The sequence below is a fragment of the Jaculus jaculus genome, chromosome 9 (assembly GCF_020740685.1).
Source record: "Jaculus jaculus isolate mJacJac1 chromosome 9, mJacJac1.mat.Y.cur, whole genome shotgun sequence".
Taxonomy (NCBI): Eukaryota; Metazoa; Chordata; class Mammalia; order Rodentia; family Dipodidae; genus Jaculus; species Jaculus jaculus.
Window position 1 is genome coordinate 110,253,454 of NC_059110.1, and position 18,604 is coordinate 110,272,057.

Below are 18,604 nucleotides of genomic sequence, written 5' to 3' on the forward strand. Positions count from 1 at the left end.
TATTTTTGGTTTTTCAAAGTAGTCCAGGCTGACCTGGGAGTCACTATGTAGTCTCAGGGTGGCCTTGAACTCACAGTGATCCTCCTACCTCTCTGCCTCTTGAGTGCTGAGATTATCTCTTGTTTGTTTGTTTTTGGGTTTTTGTTTGTTTTTGAGGTAGGATTCAGGCTCCTGCACTGCCTCCCAAGCACTGGGATTAGAGGCATGGGTGCCCCACCATGCCCAACCATTCTTTTTTTTTTGTTTTTATTTTTCAAGGTAGGGTCTCACTATGGCCCAGGCTGACCCGAACTTCACTATGGAGTCTCAAGGTGGCCTCTAACTCATGGCAATCCTCATTAAAGGCATGTGCCACCATGCCTGGCTATCTTTTTTTTTTTTTAAGACAAAAATCTCATGTAACCCAGGCTGGCCTTGAGCTGGCTGTGTAGCTGAGGCTAACCTTTACTCCTGATCATCCTGCCTCTTCCACCTTCAAGGTTAGCATTACAGGTATATGCTACCATGCCCATGCTCCAGTGAATTCTAATTGGTATTTTAAATTGCATTAATGTGAAAATTGACAAAGGTAGAGATTGACAGCTACAGGGAGCTGTGATTCTTCTTTAGTTTTTGGTGGTGCTGACTACAAGTATGTGCTCATACTGTAGTATCTACTGTCAGATTATAATCACCCCGTCTTCCCCTTACTGTAGATGTTGGTTTCTAAGCACTGGATACTTGTGCTTCTCTTCTGACCTCTGCCCCTCAGTTCCGTGCCCCCACATAGAACAAGCTAAGGGGGAAACCTAGAGCAGCAGTGGCCTTGAGTGAAAGAGGCTTTCATCTCTCCACCCTCCTTGCTCTCTTCCCACGGCTGCTGCCCCAGAGATTTTCTTTAGCCATGGCTGAGGCGAATCTATTTTATGTCTCCTCTGGGCTATGGAATTTCCTATCCTGTGCTAGGGTGAGCCAGACTAGTAAGGAATAATAAGAAGAGGGAGCTGGGAAACCAAAAGCCTGGTAAGTCTGGTAGGGTGCAGAGTTCGAATTTACAAGATCCTGGACTGGATGCACAATCTTTCTTCACAGGGCTGGGGAAGATGGTTCAGTGGTAAAAGGCACTTGGCACTGTTTGCAAAGCCTGATGTCCCAAGTTCAATTCCCAAGCTGCCCATATATGTCAGATGCACAAAGTGGTTCTAGCACCTGGCATTATTTGCAGTAACAACAGACCCTAATACACCTATAAGCATGTGCACACGTGCATGCAAATGAAAAAACATTTTTTGTTCATTTTTATTTATTTATTTGAGAATGACAGAGAGAGAGAGAGAGAGAAAGAAGGACACAGATAAGGAGAGAGAGAGAGAATGGGCGCGCCAGGGCCTCCAGCTACTGCAAACGAACTCCAGACACATGCGCCTCCTTGTGCATCTGGCTAACATGGGTCCTGAGGAATCAAGCCTCGAACCGGGGTCCTTAGTCTTCACAGGCAAGCGCTTAACTGCTAAGCCATCTCTCCAGCCCTGTTTTTGTTTTTTGAGGTAGGGTCTTACTGTAGCTGAGGCTGACCTGGAATTCACTATGTAGTCTCAGGGTGTCCTTGAACTCATGGTGATCCTCCTACCTCTGTCTCCTGAGTGCTGGGATTAAAGGCATGCGCCACTACACCCAACAAAAAAGCATTTAAAAAATATTTTTATTATTTTTAATTTATTTATTAGACACAGAGGGAGAAAGAGAGTGAGAATGGACACTCCAGGGCCTCTAGCCACTGCCAGTGAACTCCAGACGCATGCGCCACCATGTGCATCTGGCTTACATGGGACCTGGAGAATTGAACCTGGGTCCTAGGCTTCTCAGGCAAACATCTTAACCGCTAAGCCATCTCTCCAGGACCCCCCCCAAAAAAGCATTTTTAAAGTATCTTATTGTATCTTCATTTACACACAGATTGTATGCCTCAGAAATGACCTGACATGCCTGAGGGCTGTAGTTTCTAGGAGGGCCTCTGTGGGCTAGTGTGGCAGTCAAGATTAAGGCCGGAGCTGAGTATGGCAACCCCTGCCTGTAAGCCTAGCCCTTGGGAAGCTGACACAGTAAGATCTCTCCATGAGGCCAACCTAGTCTATATATTGAGATCCTGTCTTTTTTTTTTTTTTTTAATTTTTATTAACATTTTCCATGGAGATCCTGTCTTTTAAAAAGAAAGAAGGGGGCTGGAGAGATGGTTCCATTGTTAAGGCACTTGCCTGCAAAACCTAACAACCTGGGTTCAATTCCCCAGTGTCCCCTTAAAGCCAGATGTGCAAAATAGCACATGCATGTGGAGTTTGTTTGCAGGGACTGGAGGCACTGGCACATCCATTCTCTCTGTCTCTCCTCTCTCTTTCTGCTTGCAAACAAACCAATTAAACTTAATTAACTAAGTTAGGGGCCCAGGTGTGGTGGCACACGCCTTTAATCCCAGCACTCAGGAGGCTGAGGTAGGAGGATCACTGTGAGTTCAAGGCCAGCCTGGGATTACAGAGTTAATTCTAGGTCAGCCTGGGCTTGAGAGAGACCCTGCCTCAAAACGACCAAAAAGAAAGAAAAAAAAAAGGAAGGGAGGGAGGGAAGAAGGAGCAAGAGATTATAGGGTAGGAAGTTAGTGGGGAACTAGGCAAGGCACTGTAGCCAATTTTTGCCACTTTTTACTTTTTTTTTTTTTTTAAGATTTATTTATTTGAGACAGAGAGAGGGAGAGAAGGGGAGAGAATGGGCACGCCAAGGCCTCTAGCCACTGCAAACAAACTACAGATGCATGTACCACTATGTGCATATGGCTTAGGTGGGACCTGGAGAATTGAATCTGGGTCCTTAGGCTTCACAGGCAAGTGCCTTACTGCTAAGCCGTCTCTCCAGCTCCTGACTGTACTCTTTTTTTTTTTTTTTTTAGATATTTTTATTTATTTGAGGCAGAAAGAAGTAGACAGAGTATGGATACATCAGGGCCTCCTGCCACTATAAACAAACTTCAGACATTTGCACAACTTTGTGCATCTCCCTTTATGTAGGTACTGGGGAATTGAACCTGGTCTGTCAGGCTTTGCAAACAGGTGTCTTTAGCTGTTGAGCCATCTCTCCAACCCCTGACTGCACTTTTTTAATTTTTCAAGGTAAGATTTTGCTCTAGCCCAGCCTGACCTGGAATTCACTATATAGTCTCAGGGTTAGCCTTGAACTCACAACAATATGCCTCTTGAGTGCTGGGATTAAAGACACACATCACCACACCTGGCCCTGACTGCACTTTTTTTTTTTAATTTTTCATTTATTTATTTTTATTTGTTGCTCAGAGAGAGAAAGAGGCAGACACAGAGAGAGAGAATGGGCTCACCAGGGCCTCCAGCCACTGCAAACGAACTCCAGATGCATGTGCCCCCTTGTGCATCTGGCTAGCGTGGATCCTGGGGAATCAAGCCTTGAACTGGGATCCTTAGGCTTCACAGGCAAGCGCTTAACTGCTAAGCCATCTCTCCAGCCCCTCACTGCACTTTTGAAGAGTAATAAACCCATCAGTAAGAGCATGATTTTTGTGGGTGCTATACCCTATGAGGAGCCCAGTAAAACAAAATGAATACAGGAACACAGAATTGACGATGGGACTGGATTAGCCCAGAGCAAAAATGTGTGTGGATGGGGTAAAGGGGTAACTAAAAGAAGACCTTGGGCTGGGCCTTGTGGCACACGCCTTTAATCCCAGCACTTGGGAGGCAGAGGTAGGAGAATCACTGTGAGTTTGAGGCCACCCTGAGACTACGTAGTGAATTCCAGGTCAGCCTGAGCTAGAGACCTTACCTTGAAAAACCAAAAAAAAAAAAAAAAAAAAAAAAAAAAGTCCTTGATAGGTTTTCTTAAAGAAGAGTTAGTTGTTTATCTTGTAGGGCTGGGAGAATAGGGAATAGGAGGCAGACCAAAATAATTGTAAACTGCAGTTGTGTAGGGCCATGTCTGTAACCCCAGCACTCAAGAGGAAAGGATTTGAAATGTAAGGTTATCCTCAGCTACACAGTGAATTTGAAACCAGCCTGGAATACATGAAGCTCTGCCTTCAAAGGCCAGGTGTGGTGGAGGTAGGGAGGAGCCGGAGCGATGACTCAGGGCGTGAAGGCACTTGCTTGCAAAGTCTGACGGCCTAGGTTCCATTCCCCAGTAAGGTAAAGTAAAACCAGATACACAAAGAGGCATGTGCATCTGGAGTGTGTTAATAGTGGTAGGAGGCCCTGGGATGTCCATATCCCCTGTTTATAAGTAAATATCTTTTTTAAAGCCAAGTGTGGTGGCACATGCCTTTAATCCCAGCACTTGGGAGGCTGAGGTAGGAAAACTGAGGCTAACCTGGGGCTACCCAGTGAGTTCCAGGTCAACCTGGACTAGAGTGAGACCCTGCCTCAGAAAAACCAAACAATTTTTTTAGGACTTTGTTTTGGCAATGAGGTCATAGGCTTGTCAGAGCCCCTGACAAAGGTCATTGCCCTATCTCCAGTCAGTTGTATTTATGGAAGCTTTTGGCTGCCAAGCTCCATACTCTTGGTTGCTGTGGTTCTCCTTCCTCCAGCAGCTTGTCTATTCTTCCTCTTACTCTATTTTGGTATACTCTGCTGAGCTTTTCTAATTCTCTCCCTGCACTCCTCTTTCTCTAGGCATTTGGTTGCCAAGCTCCAATGTGAAGAAACCAAATGAAGCTATCATGAAAAGAAGACTTGGCAAAAAAGAAGGAATTGAAACAGTTGCAATTCTTGGAACAGACTTGGTTCCTCTACAGCCCTGGGTTGGAAGAAGCACACAACCATACTGGGAGTGGGGTCCACCTTTTATACCCACCTCTGTGGTACCCCAACTAGATGAGCTCCTTGGAAAACTGGAAGAAGTCTCAACACTGTTTCTTTTCAGAAGTTTTGTTTTTGATGTTTGCATTTCTCAGTATGGAAAACTCACCTTGAAGACAGCTGGGGTTTATACCAGTCAGGTTGGAAGTGGTGCAAAGGGTCAAAAGGTCCAAAGAAAGGCGGGGGCGCAAGGGCCCGTTGTTCAGCTGGTGCTGAATTGGGCGTCTTGGGTGTGGACCTTGAGGAAGAGTGGAGGGGCCAGAGCCGTGTTCCTGAGGGAGGAGAACTGTTCCTGCTGTGCTGCTTGTTAGCACCAGTAGAAGCAGGGTAGAAGGAGAGGGCCGTGGTCAGCAGAGAAGACTGTTGGGCAGAACCTAGCAAATCCATTTTGCTGGGGAGACTAGTGACTCTCTATTCTTTCCTTTTAAGGTTTACAACCCTGACTTCAGAATCACCTCTCATGGAAGCTGTATTCATTTTGTTTTACTGGATTCCTTACGCTCTTGACCCGAGGTTAATCTTGGTCCTCCTCCAACGTTATCTTCTTTCCCTCTTGGTTACTGTACATTTCACTCGGGTCATGACAACAACATCTCTTCGATTGCTTCTGCAAACTGTCAAGGTAGCAGTGTTTCTTACCACTTGAGCAGTTCAGAGCTCCAATCCTGGGCTGCTGAGGTTAATGGAGCATGCTTTCAAATTCTTCATGGCAAACCATACCCATTGGCTGAGGAGTATTGCCTCTGTCTATCAGCTAGTGAGGAAATGTGGAGGGAGGTGCGAAACAGCTATCGTGCTCTTGGCTGGAGGAAGCCTTCAGGATTTCAGGAGTGCAGAGGAAGAGTTTTGCATCTCATGATCACAGCTTTATTCTGGGATGGGGGTGGGGGAGCAAGGACGTGCTCGTTTTCCTGTGTTCATTCCAGCTACCACATGTTCCTGGGTCAGACTCCATTGCCCTCCTGTTAGTGTGAAGTCTTTCAGATGCTGGCTTGAGCGTTGCCCAGCTTCCAGGTGGACATGGAAGAGGAGAAAACCTCGGTGCTTTTCAGTGGTCTTTAATTGTATCTGCAGCTGACCTCGGCTAGTATATGACATTGTGAGCTCTTCTTCCCCATAGTTACTCTGGGGAGAAGTTTGCTGTCAGGATGTGACAGTTGAGTTGTTGGGTCTTATTTTTCTGTACTGTTCCATGTCTTTTGGTTTCTCTCTGCTTGTATCTGCCTCAGATCACAAGATAAATAACATTGTTAGGCTTGTGGTTTCCTGATGGTTTGGGGTAAGGACCTGTGGCCTGGTCACTTACAAGGCTGTCTTATCTGAAAACACCGGTTTCATTGCCAGTCCTCCTCCTTATAGCTGAAAATGTGTGTCACCCACCGCTGCCTGTAAAGAAGTCACCCACACAATGAGCTCTGTACATCTGTCCCACCTCTGGTATGTCTTGTGGTACCTCTCTCATGATCCAAGTGTTGGCTTAATCTGCGAGTCTTCCTCTGGAAGGTGTGGGTCACTTGGCATCTTACAGAAAGTGCCATCCTGCGATGGATCCCAAAGTCTGGAGTCATTGTGGTCTCAGACAAGTGAGTAGTGCATGACTCCCCAGGGTTCTCTCCCTCGGGCAGTGATCCACAATTTTAAACGTCGTTTGTAGTGTGCATTCGCATGGCTCTGGACTAGATAAGAAAGACATCCATGTGAGGTAGAATACCTGATCCTTAGCCTAAGGGAGCTGTCACAAATGAGGTAATTAGAAAACAACTCATTCTAGTGGAGGATCAAGAACTGCCTTTAAAGATATTTAGAGTGGGCGTCCCTGGGGAAGACCAGATGGTCTGGGAGAGCTCTGTGGTGATGAGGCTTCAGGTTGTAGGCGGGGAGAGAAGCGCACAGCAGAAGCAGGGAAGCAGAAGTCTGCGCGGCCTGTGCTAGGTCGCTGCCCGGTCCTCTCAGAGCGGCAGCAGCGCAAATCCTGCTTCACTGCAGAGCCCCGGACAGACCTGGTCGCTGGGCAGGTTAAAAGACCAAGGAGAGAGATGAGGGGGAGGTAGAGGCCAAAACTAGAAGTCAGCAGGCAGCCCCTTGTGATACTTGGGTTTCCATTGAAGAATATATACTCTCAGGTGTGAAACCAAACCTGCTGCAGAGGCGTGACGACCTCACCCCCTCTGTCCTCCTTGGGAGGAGTTTCTCTGTGCTTGTGATCTGTATGTATTCTTATCACAGCCGTCTCCCCTAACCCTTCCTCAGCAGAATGGGCTGTTAACATTATCACAGAAGATATCTCTGCCAGGCATGGGTTGGCACCACTGGATGGCCTTGGGTAGAGCACGTTGAGTGAGGGGTGGAGAAGAGGGTGCTGGGGCATTTTATTTTAGTGATGGCTGGTTGGAGAGTGACCAGGGTGGAGGAGCAGGAGCAAGGCTCGTGGTCAGCAGTGGCCTTCACCTCTCACCTCCGCTTGGCCGTGCTGGTAGAAACGCAGTCCACAGATGGGCTTATTTGTCTCTGGTTGTAGTGTGCTAAGTCACAGACGGGGAGAGAGACTCACTTCTAGAGACCTGCTGTTTCTGAGTTGTGCTTGGAAGCTATCAGTACTGGTTTAAGACTGGTGTACTGTAACTTTCCTTAGGGAAAGGTAGACACCAGTGCAAGCTAGTGACAATTACTGCTGCACCCTGCTGTTACTTGAAATATGTGTCTGTGTTAGGAGCATAGGTATAGGAGGGTGGAGGCTTTGATGTGGGGACTAGGTAAGTGGGTGTCATCCCTTCAGGTTTAGACTGACCTTGGCCAGGTCTCCTACCTGTGCCAGGAAGTAGTAAATGTGGATAATGGTGTCAGCCTCTGAGAAGAAAGGCCTGACAGTGGCCCCTTCGTTCCTGCTTCTTCCTTTCTTTGCTACTTTCCACCTGGGCTGATTGTGTAAGCCCTTCTTTGAGGCTAGGAGTGATGGGGTGTCCCCTCCAGTACGCATTGTGAAAGGACTGGGGAATAGGTCAGTCCCCAGATCCATGTGTGAGAGATGGAGCTGAAAGTGCCCGGGAAGCCAGCTCCGGCAGCCCTCTCACGCCGCCAGAAGCCCCTGTCCCAGCAGGAAGTAGGGACAGAAGGAGGAACTTTTCCCCAGGTGAGGTCCTTTCCCTTTCTTGCTGCCTGTCCCTGAACTTTGAGCCCAGAAGCTGGAGAGCCAGGCACTGGGATGTGACTCTGGCTTCTGGAAGGAAGTCTGCAAGTCTGTGTGAGTGTGTTTTGTGTGTGAGTATGTGTCTTCATTTACAGAAGTCTTGCCTCCAGTTGTGGTGTTGAGAACATCTCTACTGGCAGGGATTAGGATATGTTTTCCACGGTTAAGAGAATGGCATGCTCCCTGTGTGTAGGGGAAAAGCTTTTGAGTTCAACATTTTCCCTATGGGAATCCTCTTGGTTTGGTGTGTGGGAAAGTGAGGAATGGATAAGTGGTTTTTATCTCTAGTCGTCAGTACAGCTGTCCTTACACTGAATTTGTGCTATTGCATACATGTAGCCATCTTTCTTTTCACTGCAGCAGTGTTTATCAGTAGTTCAAGAGATTTATTTGCTCCTGGGGAGTAAAACCTTTTTTATTAAAAAAAAAAAGAAAAAAGAAAAAGAAAAAAAAAAGGAAAAGGAAAAGTAAAAGGAAGAAAGAAAGGTGTGCCCTATTATGATAACTAGGATTTCTGGGCCACAGGTCAAGTTGGCAAGTCCCCGTGGTTCATCCTCTTTTGCCATTGGAGCCTTTATGCTCAGGACAGGGGCAGGAGGCCTTGAGCAAGTGGAAAACAAAGTTTGTGGAGGAGTGAAATGGGGCACTGGGGACTCAGGTTCTGCAGTAGAAAATAGGAATGACTTACATTTGGATAATTGATTCTTGAATCTGCCAGAGAGAGGGACCTTTCTCTACATGCAGAGTTCACACTGTCTGTGTCTTTGTCATTGCTTCTTGCCATCCCGGAAGGTATCACCTAATTTCTTCCTGTCTCCTTCCTGCCCCTGCCCTTTCCCTTCCCATTCTCATCTACCTCCCGTGAAGCCAATCCTGCATGCTGCGTCTGTGACATGCCTTCACTCCCGTGTCATCTCAAAGGATTTCAGGAGGTCCCTGGAGTCGCTCCCTGCTCCACCTGCCCCTCTTCGCAGTGCCAAGAGTCAGTAAGGAGCAGGCAAAAGCAGCCAGCTACGGTGAGCAGACACCAATGTCAGGTCGCAGCTGGACTGCGATCGAGTTGCTCCTGGAGGCAGTACATGAGCAGGACACTGTTCCTCAGAACCCACCTGGGGCGACCCCGCTGTCCTCAAAGCGGCACCAGCTGTGTCCTCACCTCCCACCCCGCTCAGGTGCAGCAGCGGCCGGTCTGCCGACGCCGTCCCTGGTTCTCGCTAGGGGACAGCGGGATCCAGGCTCTGCTCTGGTCAGGTCAGATGTCATGCCCAAAATGGCGCTGCCCCTGGCACAAGCACTACTGTACATTTTTGGTGGTTTTTCAGAAACTCCATGGTGAGGGGCTCAGTGGTTGCCAGTTCTTCACCACAGGGGGTCCCTACCCCTGCAATCACTCTGTCCTTAGCAACCCCTGCCCTCCTCCAAGCCAAAGTGTGGCCTGGCTTTTTGTCTTCCCATTTAGTTTTTCTCTTTCTCTCCCTTTTTGTGCTTAATTTATTAAAATAGTTGCTGTATAATTTATTTTCATAAAGTATAAAAAAATAACTAAATGGTTAAAATAGACTTGCAGGCCAATCTTAAATGGGTTGGGGGGGGGTTTGGGGTGGGATGGGCAGAGGGAAAAATGTTTTGATATAAACAAAACAAATGCACTTTGGGTGTGTTTTGGTATTTTTTCTGGGCATAGAGGGGTGGGTGTTGGGAATGTCCCTGTAGATTAGTTCCAGAACGGGGTGTCTGTAAATACTGTATTAATAGGCATGACTGACTCTTGTAAAGGGACATTAGTAGCTGCTGCAGGTCCTGTTTGGAAACCCATGTACAATTCCCAGTTTTTGTAAGTGTCAGTGCGGGAGACATTTGACTCTTGTGTTTGTATCTCCTTTTTATGACTGCTGTACCAACCCATGTCTTTTTGGGGAGGGGTGAAAAGAGATTTGAAATAAAAATGTTTAGAAATTATGTCATGTTATTAGAGTTTGATTTTCAGTCCCTCTCCTTGCTTCTCACCCACCATGGGAGTGAGTCCTTATGATGTCAACTGTGCAGCATGCAGTCAGTGCTGAACTTGTCTGAAGTGGAGTTGTTGGAAAATTCTAAGACTGCTCAAAGCTGCCCCAGGAAATGCAGGAGAATTCCAGAGAACCTTGTGAGGTAGTGGTACACACCTGTAATCCAAGCACTGAAGGCTGAGGCAGGAGGATGTCTCGCAGTTAAAAGACACTTGCTTGCAAAACCTGATGACTCTAGTTTGATGCACAATGGGGGTACATGTGCCTGGAGTTTGTTTGCAGCAGCAAGAGGCCCTAGAACACCCACAAATTCTCTCTCTCTCTCCAAATAAAACAATTTTTAAAAATTTTGGTCCTTCTGAAATGAAGACATATTGACATCACTTTATTTGCTAAAAAAAATCTTCAATAATAGGGCCAAAGACATGGTTAAGTGGCTAAAAGGCACTTGCCTGCAAAGCCTGTTGGCCCAATTTTAATTCCCCATTACTCACATGAAGATACAAAAAGTGGTCCAAGTATCTAATGTTTCTTTGCAGTAGCAAGAAATCCTGGCACACATATGTAAATAAATGGTGTTTAAATTTTTTTTTTTAATTGGGAGCCAGGCATGGTGGCGCATGCCTTCTTTAATCCCAGCACTTGGGAAGCAGAGGTAGGAGGATCACCATGAGTTCAAAGCCACCCTGAGACTACATAGTGAATTCCAGGTCAGCCTGGGCCACAGTAAGACTAGAGTGAAACCCTAACTCAAACCTCCCCCACACTTCCCCCCTCAAAAAATTAAAAATTGGAGCTGGAGAGATGGCTTAGTGGTTAAGGCATTTGCCTGAAAAGGACCTCAGTTCAATTCCCCAGGACCCACATAAGCCAGATGCACATGGTGGCGCATGCGTCTGGAGTTCATTTGTTTGCAGTGGCTGGAGGCCCTGGTGTGCCCATTCTCTCTCTCAAATATATATGTGTGTGTGTGTGTGTGTGTGTGTGTGTGTGTGTGTGTGTGTAAATTTCTGGGCTGGAGAGATGGGTTAGCAGTTAAAGGCACTTGCTTGCAAAGCCTGACAGCCCAAGTTTGATTGCCCAGTACCCATGTAAAGTCAGATGCATAAAGTGGTGAGTGCTTCTGGAGTTCATTTTCCGTGGCTAGAGACCCTGGCACACCTATGGGTGTGTGCTCTCCTTCTCTGCCTCTCTCAAACTTTTATTTTATTTTATGAGAGGAGAGAGACAAAGAGAAAGAGAATTGACGTGCCAGAGCCTCAGCCACTGGAATCAAACTCCAGACATTTGTGCCACCTAGTGGGCATGTGCGACCTTGCACTTGCCTCACCTTTGTGTGTCTGGCTTATGTGGGATCTGGAGAGTTGAATATGGGTCCTTAGGCTTTGCAGGCAATCGCCTTAACCACTAAGCCATTTCTCTAGCCCTCTCTGTCTCTCTTAAATAAATAAAAACCATTTTGGAAAATATCTTCAATGTTTTCTATCTAGAAAAGAAAATCTCAGCCTGCCTTTAAGATGATTTTTCCTTCCCTGCCACACAGACTGCCATGTGTGACCTGAAGTTAAATTCCCTGGATCATAGCCCTTCTCCCACTGCATCTTCCCTCAGGCTGTCTAGAGGACTCTTTCTTGTCACTGTTTTTACCTACTAAATCCCTGCTTATCTGCTCCAGAGTTTTTCTGTGTGTATCTCATCTGCTTGCTGCCTTGTGACCTCTGTGAGGGGTGGAGTCTGTGTCCACTCCTCACTTTCCCTCCTCAGTGCCTGTCACCTCTCTGAGGTGGCCATCTAAGTGAAACCCCTTTCCCAGGAATGTTGCTCATTTTCCTTGGCCTCTCTGCTTTCAAACAAGACAACTTGATGGGCTTATTTTATTTTTTGCTTTGGAACTAGAGTGGGTTCCATGTGAGCTTGGGCTAGAGTAAGACCCTACCTGGAAGAAAAAAATAAAAAGAGGGAAAGAAGGAACGAGGGAAGGAGAGAGGGTGGGAAGTAAGGAAAGAGAAAGAAAGAAAGAAAGAGAAAAAGAAAGGTCTGGTTTGAGGGGATGGCTCAGCAGTTAAGGGCGTTTGCTTGCCAAATCTGTAGACCTGGGTTCAATTCCCTAGCAGCCACATAAAATCGCATGAAAGTAGTGGCACATTCATAGGGCATTGCTCTGCAGCAGCAGAAGCCCTGGCACACTTGTACATGTGCAAACAAGAATCTAAAAAGAGAAAAGCGAAGTTCAGTTATCCTCCACATCAGAGCTCCTCACCTCATCTCCAGGCGTCAAGGCCTGGCTTTCCCTGACCCTGCTGAGAAACATGGCTCTTACCTCTGAGCTTTCTCCCAGCAGACTGAGGATGGCGGCACAGATGGAGGGTTAGAGGGCCAGCAGGGCTTACCTTGGGAGGGAAAAGCCCTGGGCAGTAATGGCTGAGCTTGGGGTTTCTGAAGGTTTGGAATGAATGGAGCGAGTCTCTGGTAGCAGTTGTCCTGAGAGGCTCACAGTTACCCTTAAAAGGTTTCAGTATGGGGCTGGAGAGATGGCTTAGCGGTTAAGCGCTTGCCTGTGAAGCCTAAGGACCCTGGTTTGAGGCTCAGTTCCCCAGGTCCCACGTTAGCCAGATGCACAAGGGGGCGCACGCGTCTGGAGTTCGTTTGCAGAGGCTGGAAGCCCTAGCGCGCCCATTCTCTCTCTCTCTCCCTCTATCTGTCTTTCTCTCTGTGTCTGTCACTCTCAAATAAATAAATAAAAAATTAAAAAAAAAAAAAAAGAAGCACTGTGAGTTCCAGGCCAGCCCGAGCTGCAAGACTACCAAAAAAAAAAAAAAAAAAAAAAAAGGTTTCAGTATGCATGGGTGCCCCTTGTCTGCAGCTGTCTCCCTCTGCCCAGTGCCCTAGCACTGTTGATGATTGCAGGAAAGACAGGCATTGTTTACTGCCGTTCAGGAGGCCCATATGTCTTTGACTGGGACGCTGCATGTAGAAGTGACTGTGGGCCTGGCTTTAGGCACATTTAAACTCTTGCAAACAGTAGCCCTGTGTCTTGTTCTTGTCTTTCCCAATGCCCACGCCCCAGGTGCCAGCACTGAGCCAAGCACACAGAGAAGGGCTCTCATGAGTGTTTGCTGAAAAACATGGAGCAGGTCAGAGACAGAGTCAGGCCAGAAGTGAGATAGCCACAGGGCAAAGGTCCTCTGGGCTGAAATGACCCCTAGACCCAAAGGGAGGGCACCATGCCAGATCGGGAACCTGCTGCTGAGGGGAAGACCCAGCATGTATGTGGCCGGAGGAAGCACAGCAGGATGTGGCCTGGTGACTTTTCCCAGGATAGGGACTCTGATCTGGAAGCACACAGCCAAGCCACCCTGTACATGCCTGAGTCATCTCAGGGGTGGTGAGGACGGTGCCCAGGACTCTCAGATGCAGTGGGACCTTGGCCTCCTCCCATGCCTACACCCACCCATAACATTCCAGCATGGGATGGGCCAAGCGGAGTTGGGTGGACATTGTACTTTTCTTCAACATGAGGGGAGTGTTACTACTTGCTTCATGCATGAGCAAGTACAAGAAATCATGGATAGGCTGGAGAGATGGCTCAGCAGTTAAGGCCTTTGCCTGCAAAACCTAATGACTGAGTTTGACTCCCCAGTACACACATAAAGCCAGATTCACAAAGTGGCACATGCATGTGGACTTGGTAGCTGCTAGAGGCCTTTGTTTGCCCATTCTCTGCCTGTCTCTCTGTTTACAAATAAATAAAAATGTATATGAAAAAAAGCTGGGCTGGAGAGATGGCTTAGCCGTTAAGGCACTTGCCTGCAAAGCCTAAGGACCCAGGTTCAATTCCCCAGTACCCTTGTAAGCCAGATACACAAGATGGCACATGTGTCTGGAGTTTGTTTGCAGTGGATGGAGGCCCTGGAACACCCCTTCTCCATCTGCTTCTTTCTTTCTCCCTCTCAAATAAAATAAATAAGCCAGGCATGGTGGCACACACCTTTAATTACAGCACTTGGGAGGCAGAGGTAGGAGGATCACCTGAGTTTGAGGCCACCCTGAGATTGCATAGTGAATTCCAGGTCAGCCTGGGCTAGAGTGAGACCCTACCTTGAAAAATAAATAAAATAAAATAAATAAGCCTGAGTGCTTCGGTTCGATTCTTCAGTACCCACATAAAGCCTTATGCATCTGGAGTTCCTTTGCAGTGACAGGAGGCCCTGGTGTGCCCATACACACACACACTCTCTCTCTCTCAAATAAATAAAAATATTTTTAAAAAAGAAAGCATATAAAATGTCTGGTACATCTTGAACTCTTAATAAATACAACAGGGACTAATTCTGATCATTATTAGATTTGGGGGAGCCGGTGCAGGAGGTGGTTTGAGTAGGGTCTTGCTGTAGCCCAGGCTGACCTGGAATTCACTGCCTCAGGCTGGCCTGGAACTCACAGCGATCCTCCTACCTCTGTTCTCAACCCCCCAGTGCTGGGATAAAAGGCTTGGCCACCACGCCCAGCTCTGATCAGTCTATTTTTTTTTTTTTCGTTTTTCGAGGTAGGGTCTCACTCTGGTCCAGGCTGACCTGGAATTAACTATGTAGTCTCAGGGTGGCCTTGAACTCATGGCAATCCTCCTACCTCTGCCTCCCGAGTACTGGGATTAAAGGCATGCGCCACCACGCCCGGCCTGATCAGTCTTATAAGTGTTTTTCTATTTTTTTTTTTAATTAGAAACAGAAAGATGGAGGGAGAGAGAGAGAAAGAGTGAGAATGGGTGCACCAGGGCCTCCAGCCACTGCAAACAAACTGAAGACGCATCAGCCCCCTTGTGCATCTGGCTGATGTGGGTCCTGGGGAATCAAACCTGGGTCCTTAAGCTTCGCAGGCATACCCCTTAACCGCTCTCCAGCCCTGATCGTTCTTATAAGTGGTGTTTTGAAGAGAAGAATGGAGAATGCTCCACTTTCCCAGAGGCAGAAGAGAACAAGGAGTTAGCGAGAGTCAGTGGCTGGAAGTCTGCCCAGAAGAGGACGGGAGCTCCTGTGGGTGGGCCCGCCATGGGAGACGGTGGAGATGGTTGAGTCCTTGGGCTTCTCCTGCCACCTAGTGGCTTCTTTGAGTAAGGCCACCCAGCTATTTCCTCTTGAGTCTGGGTAGTGGAGGGTGAGGCTAGGCTAAATATTCTCAAACAAAACCTTCAGTCCTCCTCTGCAGCCTGTTTCATGCCCTGGCCCCTTGGGTACCCTGGCACATCGCAGTCTTCCACCAGGCCAAGGCACGAGGGGCAAAACCCTTTTCTGCTGGTGGAGGGAGAGCGGCAGGCCTCTGTTCTCTAGGTTCTCTGGTGGCATGGGGAGCTAAGCACAATTGCTATGTCACCCTCATGCTCCTCCCCAACTCCCACTGGCTTGATGGCAGCCAATGGAAGATGCTTGGGCTCCACTTGGTGTGTCTCTTAAGGGGTCTATATAATTCTATAAATATGCTGTTTTGAGCAGACTATGGGGGAGGGTCCTCTGAGCCCCCTTCCCGCCCTCTCTGGAAGATTTGCCATTTTGTCCCTAGAATAACAGGAGACAGGCAGAGACTCGCCGCCCGGGGAAAGCCAGTGCGGGCCTGGGCCACATTCTGCCTGGGCCTAGTCCTCACTCAAGGGAGCAGACTGCCTGCAGTGAGGTCGCCTTGCACCATGTCAGACTCCTTCCTGCCTATAAGGCTGATTTGGGGAGGAGCCAGACTCTGGGTGAAGAGCTTCTGGAGGGAACCAGGAGCCCCAAAAAGGAGCTTCATGGTGGGCTATGTGAATCCAGGGTTAGGCGCCCATACCATGCTGCTGGCCACCTTCCCCACCCCAATACCCACTTTCCCTCTAGGAGTTCAGCAGCCTCAGCTGCACCCGGCCAGATTGCGTCATGCTTGGCTTTGTTCTCAGAGCAGCAGGTGCAGGCCTGGGGCCCACTGCCACCTCCCCTTCCCTGTCATCCTTTCCACTCCCTCCAGAGCAATCCTCCTCCTTCCTCCTCACCGCCCCCCCCCCCCCCCCCGCACTGCTCTCCTGCCTCGCTCAGCTCCCAGCCGAGGAAAGAAGACTAGAAGCAGGGATGGAGACCAGACTGCAGACTCCCCACCATCTCCCCAGCGCCTCCCAAAAAACACCACCATATGACACAACAGTACTGGGTGACAAGGTTAGAAATGGTCACCTGCTGAACTAAAGCTACAGATAACAAAGTTGAATTAAGGTGGAAGGAGGATTCATGAGGGGAAAGGGGATGTCGGTGGGAGGGAGATTATGATTATGGCATATTGTCTACAAGTATGCAGGTTGTCAATAAAAACGTTTTAAAAGGGCTGGAGAGATGGTTTAGTGGTTAAGCGCTTGCCTGTGAAGCCTAAGGACCCCAGTTCGAGGCTCGGTTCCCCAGATCCCACGTTAGCCAGATGCACAAGGGGGCGCACGCGTCTGGAGTTCGTTTGCAGAGGCTGGAAGCCCTGGCGCGCCCATTCTCTCTCTCTCCCTCTATCTGTCTTTCTCTCTGTGTCTGTCGCTCTCAAATAAATAAAAAATTTAAAAAAAAAAAAAAAACGTTTTAAAAGCCAGGCGTGGTGGTGCACACATTTAAAACCAGCACTCGGGAGGCAGAGGTAGGAGGGTTGCTGTGAGTTCAAGGCCAGCCTGGAACTACAGAATGAGTACCAAGTCAGCCTGGGCTAGAGTGAGACTCTACTTTGAAAAAGCAAACAAAGTTTGTTTTTGTTTTTTGTTTTTTCAAGGTAGGGTCTCACTCTAGCCCAGGCTGACCTGGAATTCACTACATAGACTCAGGGGGGCCTTGAACTCATGGTAGTCCTTTTACCTCTGCCTCTCGAGTGCCATATTCTTGCTTGATCTTTCAGCAACCCTGTGAGACGGCACTGCTATTCCTGGTATTCTGCTGGAGCACAGAGCGGTGGGGCTGCTTGTCCAAGACGGCAGGTCCACTGGGCAGACATTAGGTTTGAAGCTTGGTCTATTAACTTCAGCAGGACCTGAAGCCTCACCAGAAGATGGTTAGAAAAAACTGGGGTGTGGTGGTGCATGCCTTTAATCCCAGCACTCTGGAGGCAGAGGTAGGAGGATCGCCATGAGTTCGAGGCTACCCTGAGACTCCATAGTGAATTCCAGGTCAGCCTGGGATATAACAAGACTCTACCTTGGGAAAAAAAAAAAAAAGAAAAAGAAAAGAAAGAAGGAAAGAAACAAGAATGGGGGCCAGAGAGATGGCTTAGCAGTTAAGGTGCTTGCCTGCAAAACTAACAACCTGGGTTCAATTCCCCAGTCCCCATGTAAACCCAGATGCACAAAGTGGCACATGCATGTGGAGTTCCTTTGCAGCAGCTAAAGGCCCTGGTTTTCCCATTCTCATTTCTCTTTCTCCCCCCCACCCACCTCTCTCGCCAGGTAACCTGACCTGGAACTCACCCTGTAACTCAGGTTGAACTCAAGGTGATTCCCCTGCTTCTATCTTCTGGGTGCAGGGATTATATGTATGAGCCACTCTGCCTGGCTCCACAGTTCAGCATCTTTAGGGATAGACCATTCCCTGGTGTGGCAAAGTCCTGGGCATTTTAGTGACTCAGAATGGATGGCAGTCACCTTGTTTTCATTCCCTGATCATTGAAAGAGAAGGCTGGAGAGATGGCTTAGCGCCTAAGGCACTCGCCTGCAAAGTCAAAGGATCCCAGTTCCACTCTCCAGGACCCACGTAAGCCAGATGCACAAGGGGGTGCATGTGGTTGGAGTTCATTTGCAGTGGCTGGAGGCCCTGGTGCGCCCATTCTCTCTCTTTCTCTCCCTCCCTCTTCTTCCCTCTAAAATAAATAAATAAAATATATGTTTAAAGAGAACCAGAAAGAAACCAATGGGAACGAATGGATTCTGGCTTCCACAGCCAGGGCCCAGCTCCATCAGGGTCTGGGAGAGGCAAGTTGAGGGAGGATGGCATGCTGGTTTGCTGGCACGCCTTCTGTCCTGTCTCTTTAGTCCAGGACAGACTTTGTCTAAAAAGGGACAAAGGGCCCTATTGACCCCACAGCCTTGTGACACTGCCTAAATCTGCCTTTTCCTCTGCAGGCAGCCAGCAAGGCTCTCTGGTAGCAGACAAGGGACAGGAGGCCATCTAGAGGGCATGGCTGGGAAGCTGAGAGAGGCCAGAGCCAGCCGGACCGAGAAAGTGGGGAGTATGTGGGTGATGCCAACCAGAGCCTCGCTAGGGACAGCCGAAGATTGGTGGGGATGGGGGAGTCCTGGAACTCCCTGCTGCTGTCTCAGGAGTGACGCTTCCGATGCGTTCAATACCCTGAAGAGCCAGGATGGGGGGCCTGGGAAGTCCAACTTCAGCCCTCAAAGGTCTCCCGTCTCCCTGCCCCAAGAATGCCCCTCCACACCCAGCCTATAAAGCCCGCTTTGTCTTCCTGGCTGAGGATCTTGACTCTCCATCTCAGTTTCCTGCCCCCTTCTCCCTCACCCTCTGGTGCCTGATGGAGAGAGGTCAGGGCGGGGTGAGAAACGTGAGGCCAGCTTC

The 18,604-nt window shown here is 48.5% G+C and overlaps 1 protein-coding gene across 1 annotated transcript in view; it reads left to right on the forward strand.

The window, feature by feature from the left end:
• Socs7 (suppressor of cytokine signaling 7) overlaps positions 1-8,471 on the forward strand; it is a 60,795-nt gene extending 52,324 nt beyond the window's left edge. Inside the window, exon 10 of the mRNA XM_004655498.2 lies at positions 4,668-8,471. The gene's annotated coding sequence lies outside the window, so the exon portion shown is untranslated. The remainder of the gene's footprint in view (positions 1-4,667) is intronic.
• Positions 8,472-18,604: the final 10,133 nt, after the last annotated feature.